The sequence below is a fragment of the Mustela nigripes genome, chromosome 4 (genome assembly GCF_022355385.1).
Source record: "Mustela nigripes isolate SB6536 chromosome 4, MUSNIG.SB6536, whole genome shotgun sequence".
Classification (NCBI taxonomy): domain Eukaryota; kingdom Metazoa; phylum Chordata; class Mammalia; order Carnivora; family Mustelidae; genus Mustela; species Mustela nigripes.
The window spans coordinates 45657073-45663072 of NC_081560.1; the positions used below are offsets into that span (position 1 = coordinate 45657073).

Sequence of the window (6000 nt, forward strand, 5' to 3'; positions counted from 1 at the left end):
ATTGAGCATAAGAAGGGCGGCTGCAGAAGAATCTTCCCCAGTATTAAACCATTTGTGTTTTTTAGAACTTTTATTTCAAGATTTGACATTAATCACAATTTTTATTTGGCTTTATTTTAATGACTAATTTTGAATTTAATATTTTTGAAGATAAAAACAATTTTAACTTTTACATATACTCTTATTTACAGTGTTATTAAAACATTCAAATTCTGTATATTTTAAATATAATTCTATATATTTTTTAATTCTTTAGATCAGTAATGTCTCATTGATGTTCACGTGAGGACAGTCCCAGCTGTTGTCTCCAAATCTGTTTCCCCCCCTCTGCTTCTTCAGTGATTATTTCTAAAAGGCAAAGCTGTGCATCTTGCTTCTTTGCTTAGGATTTCAGTACTTCAACACTTCAGTAGGTCCACATGGCCCTTAGCAGAATTTCCTAAGTGGTTTCCCGTGGGGAAACTACATCTACAAGACAATAATAATAGATTATATTCACTGAGGGCGTACTATGTACAAGTTAGCATTCTAATTTATTTCCTGTAAATTTATTCACAATCCAGTGAAAGAGACTCCATAATAATTCCCATTTTATAGGTTCAGATTCAGAGCGCTAAGATATAAATAAATTGGCCATCATCACACAACTACCGAGGTCCAGAATGTGAGCTGGGGACAGAGGCAATTTTAACATATAACTTAATGAAGCAAAGGTTGTTTCTTTTTTTTTGCTCATTGTTTTGTTTCTTAAATTCGAAATATGAGTAAGATCATGGATTTGTCTTTCTCTGACTGACTTATTTTCCTTACCATTATGCTCTCTAGCTCCATCCATGTTGTTGCAAATGGCAAGATTTATTTTTTTTTTACAGCTGAATAATATTTCATTGTATATATATCCTCCACATCTTCTTTATTCATTCATCTATTGATGGATCCTTGGGCTGCTTCCATAATTTGGCTATTGTAAATAATGCTGCAATAAACATAGGGGTGGGGAACCTGGGTGGCTTAGTCAGTTAAGCACCCTGGACTCAAATCATGATCCCAATTCCACATTAGGCTCCCTGCTCAGCAGGGATCCTGCTTCTCCTTCTGCCTCTGCTCCTCCTCCCTCCTCTCTCTCTCAAATAAATAAATCTTAAAAAAATAAACATGGGGGTGCATGTATCCCTTTGTAGTAGTGTTTTTGTAATTGGGGGATAAATACCCAGTAGTGTGATTACTCGATGCTACAGTAGTTCTATTTTTAATTTTGTGAGGAAACTCCATACTGTTTTCTACAGTGGCTACAACACTTTGCATTCCCACCAATGTGCAAGCATGTTCCTTTTTCTCCAAAACCTCACTAACACTTGTTGTTTCCTATTTTTTTTATTTTAGCCATTCTGTCAGGTGTGAGGTGATAGCTCATTGTGGTTTTGATTGACATTTCTCTGATGATGAGTGACGTTGAACATCTTTCCATGTGTCTGTTGGCCATCTGTATGTCTTCTTTGGAGAAATGCCTATTCATATCTTCTGCCCGTTTTTTAATTGGATTATTTGGGTTTTGGGTATTGAGTTGTATCAGTTCTTTCTTTCTTTATTTATTTATTTTAGTATTTTAGTTATTTATTTTTTTGATGGAGACAGTGAAACAGCGAGAGAGGGAATACAAGCAGGGACAGTGGGAGAGGGAGAAGCAGGCCTCCTGCTGAGCAGGGAGCCCGATGTGGGCCCCTATTCCAGGACCCTGGGATCATGACCTGAGCCGAAGGCAGATGCTTAACAACTGAGCCACCCCGGCGCCTGTATCAGTTCTTTATATATTTTGGATACTAACCCTTTATCAGATATGTCATTTACAAATATCTTCTCCCATTCAGTAGGTTGCCTTTGAGTTTTGTTGATTGTTTCCTTTGCTGTGCAGAAACTTTTTATTTTGATGTAGTCTCAATAGTTTATTTTTACATTTACTTCCTTTGCCTCAGGAGACATACCTAGAAAAATGTCGCTACAGATGATATCAGAGAGATTACTCCCTGTGCTCTTCTAGGATTTTTATGGTTTTAGATCTCATATTTAGGCATTTAATCCATTTTGAGTTTATTTTTGTGCATGGTGAAAGAAAGTGCCTAGTTTCATTCTTTTGCATCTAGTTGTCCAGTTTTCCCAACACCATTTGTTGAAGAGACTGTCTTTTTTCCCTTTGGATATTCATTCCTTCTCTGGCAAAGATTAATTGACTATATCATTGTGGGTTTATTTCTGGATTTTTTGTTCTACTATATTGATCTATGTGTTTATTTTTATGCCAGTATCATACTGTTTTGATTACTACCACTTTGTAATATAACTTAAAGTCTAGAATTCTGATGCCTCCAGCTTTGCTTTTCTTTTTCCAGATTGCTTTGGCTATTCAGGGTCTTTTTGTGATTCCATACAAATTTTAGGATTGCTTATTCCATAATGTGAAAAACATTGTTGATATTTTAATAGGGATTGCATTAAATGTGTATATTTCTCTGGGTAGTATGGACATTTTAACAACATTTGTTCTTGCAACCCATGAGCATGGAATGTCATTCCATTTCTTTGCATTGTCTTGAATTTCTTCTATCATTGTTTTATAGTTTTTCAGTCTTTCACCTCTGGGTTTTTTGTTTTGTTGTTTTGTTTTGTTTATGTCTCTCACCTCTTTGGTTAAGTTTATTCCTAGACATTTTGTTGTTTTTGTACAATTGTAAATGAGATTTTTTTTTTAATTTTTTTTGAGATTTTACTCATTGAGAGAGAGAGTGAGAGAGGGAAAGTAAGCAGAGGGGGAAGTGTAGAAGGAGAAGCAGGCTCCCTGCTGAGCAGGAAGCCTGATGCAGGGGCTCAATCCCAGGACCCTAGGATCATGACCTGAGCCAAAGGCAGATGCTTAACCGACTGAGACACCCAGGTACCCTATTTTTTTTTTAGTTTCTGTATCATTTATTTTTGTTCTAATCTCTATTATTTCTTCCTTTTGCTGAGTTTCATTTGTTGTTGTTCCCTAAGACTATTCTCAAATTGCATGATTTTCTTTCCTCTCCTTTGCTCAGCTTGGTTACTTTCCATTTCTCTGTCTTCCAGTTCATTAATTCATTCCTCTTCTTCTAGCTTGCTACTTATTCCCTCAAGTGTATTTCTTATTTCATTTATTGTGTTCTTGATCTCTGATTGGTTCTTTTTTTTTTTTTTTTATCTCTGTGTTAAGGGTCTCACTGATGTTTCCCAATCTTTTCTTAGGTCCAATATCTTTATGACCATTACTTTAAATTTCTGTCAGGCGTATTACTTACATTTATTTCACTTTATGTCTCTTACTATGGTTTGGTCCTGTTCTTTCATTTGAGAGATATTTCTCGGTCTCTTCATTTTGTCTGACTTTTTCTGTGTGTTTCTGTGTGTTAGTAAAGTCAGCTACTTTTTTTTTCTTTCTTCCTTTCTTTTTTTTTTTTTTTTTTGCTCTTAACAATAACAGCCTTATGAACAAGAGGTCCTGAAGTATGTCCTGCAGTGTAGTGTAGTGTCCCCTTTTCCTCCCCTGTAGTGAAGTGGCCTGGCACTTCAGGGAGTATCTACTATGTGTGTTGTCTGCACTCTGCTGTTGAGCCTTGGCCTGTTTCTCCTTCAGTCCAGTTGTTTGCAGAGGCTCTTTGCCTGTTGCGAGCAGTGTTTAGTCCCCAGGATGGGTGCGGTACATTTTAACACCTTGTGTGGGTGGTCTGCTTGTGAAACTAGGTATACCCCCACTGCCACTGGAACTGTGGTCCTGCAAAATGCACAAGTCCTAGAGATGTGTTGGCAGGATTTGCACAGTTCTGTGGGAGAGTCCCGCAGTGCCTAGACCAAAGTGAGCATGACTGGAAAGGATGGATCCCTGATGCATGGGGGGCAGGGTTTAGGGCAGTGTAAAGAGTTTTGTTGAGATGCTGCTTTCTGCATGTGGCCATTGTTTATGCTGAGGTGCATGGGGAGAAATAATGCCTGCCAGCTAATTTTTCCTAGAGGGGTCTCCCAGTGGTGATCCCTGTCTCTCAGGGCCACACTCTGAGATAAGCAAATCACTCTCCCTCTCATCTGGTCTACACCCAGCATTTGTCAGACTGCTGTGTCTGTGCTGTATCTGCATAGACTGTCAAGGAATCTCTTTAAGGATAAGGATTCTACTTCCTAACCCCCTCCAGACTCTCCCAGAGCTGAGCCTGCAGATTTTTAATATTCTAGGCTTTAAATCCTGCTGGTTGAAAGAACTCATGAAACTGGCCCCTCTGGCTTTCAAAGGCAGATGTTATAGGGATTCGTTCTCCCTGTTTATGGGCTCTCTGGTGTGATAGATAGTCTGTTTTCTCCCCTTCTCCATGCCACTAGCTTCCTCCCCACCACAGATGGCTATGGTCCATTTTGCTCCCAGACTGCATCTTTACCCTTCCTACCTTCTTTGATGTGGCCTCTTCTCAGCCTTTAGTTGTGAAGTTTGTTCTGCCAGTCTTCAGATTATGGGTGGGGAGGGGTCGTTTAGGCTGCTGTGAGTGTTATCTCACAGCATGGGCATAGGCATGGGACAGGCCAAGCTTAAGGTCCTCCTCCACCACCTTCCCCAACACCAATTGTTAAAAGGAAAAAAAGCTCACAATATTTGTTTCACCTTTGATCAGGTATGGTGCCTTTGTTGAAAATAAATTGACTATATAAAGTGAGGCTATTTCTGTGATCTCTATTCTGTTCAAGTAATGCATCTATCAACCTTTATGCCAATATCACACTTTCTTGATTACTATTGCTTTAGAGTAAGTCTTGAAGTCAGATAATATACATTTTCCACCTTTACTTCTTTTTCAGAATTGTTTTTAACTATTCCAGGTCCTTTCCATTTCTGTGTAAATTTTAAAATTGACTTCTCAGTTAAAAAAAATACCTGCTGAGATTGTGATTCCATAGGTCAATTTCAGGGAAATTGATGGCTTAACAATATAGGCTTTGGATGTCTTTTGTTAAATTTTTTTTTTTAAGATTTTTATTTATTTATTTAACAGAAAGAGACCACAAGTATGCAGAGAGGCAGGCAGAGAGAGAGGGGGGAAATAGGCTCCCTGCTGAGCAGAGAGCCCAATGTGGGGCTTGATCCCAAGACCCTGAGATCATGACCTGAGCCAAAGGCAGAGGCCTAACCCACTGAGCCACCCAGACACCCCTCTTTTGTTAAGTTTATTCTTAAGTGTTTTACTTGTTAATTCTGAGTGTTATTTTGTTTTCCAGTGGTTTGTTGCTAGTGATCTTTCATTTACTAATTTTAGTAATTGGGTTTTTAGGTGTCTTTTTTTTTTTTTTTTTTTTGGTCGATTCCTTGGGATTTTCTACATTAATAATCATGTGATTTGTATATAGAATCAGTTTTACTTATTCCTTTCCAATCTTTATGCTTTTTTTTTTTTACTTGCCTAGCTGTAAAATCTATGTCATCTTTTATAACCTTGCTTATAACATCCCAATATTATTCTTTAAATACTTTCAAGGTCTGGAGTAAAGTCCTATATTTCACTCCTGATATCAGTAATTAGGTTTTTTTTTCTCTTGCTGTCTTTTTTTCCTTGATTAGTCTTGCTAAATATTTACCAACTTATCAATTTTTCAAACATCTAACTTTTGACTTTGTTAATGTTCTCTATTGTTTTGTCGATGCTCTATTCCATTGATTTCTACTTTATAATTTTTTCCTTCTACTTAATTTGGGTTTAAACTGCTCTTTTTTTTCTAGCTTCTCAAGGTAGAAACTTAGATAATTTCTTGTAAACCTTTTTCCTTTCTTTTTTTTTTTAATATTTATTTATTTATTTGACAGACAGAAATCACAAGGAGGCAGAGAGGCAGACAGAGAGAGAGGAGGAAGCAGGCTCCCCGCTGAGCAGAGAGCCCAATGCGGGGCTCGATCCCAGGACCCTGGGATCATGACCTGAGCTGAAGGCAGAGGCTTTAACCCACTGAGCT

General features: G+C 37.8%; 1 protein-coding gene and 1 long non-coding RNA gene across 6 annotated transcripts in view; one reads left to right on the forward strand and one right to left on the reverse strand.

Annotated features, from left to right (window-relative positions):
* Positions 1 to 6000, reverse strand: part of ZNRF2 (zinc and ring finger 2) — a 396032-nt gene that overhangs the window by 113637 nt on the left and 276395 nt on the right. The window lies entirely within an intron of this gene.
* The window catches only part of LOC132015826 (uncharacterized), a 36254-nt gene that overhangs the window by 1103 nt on the left and 29151 nt on the right, over positions 1 to 6000 (forward strand). The window lies entirely within an intron of this gene.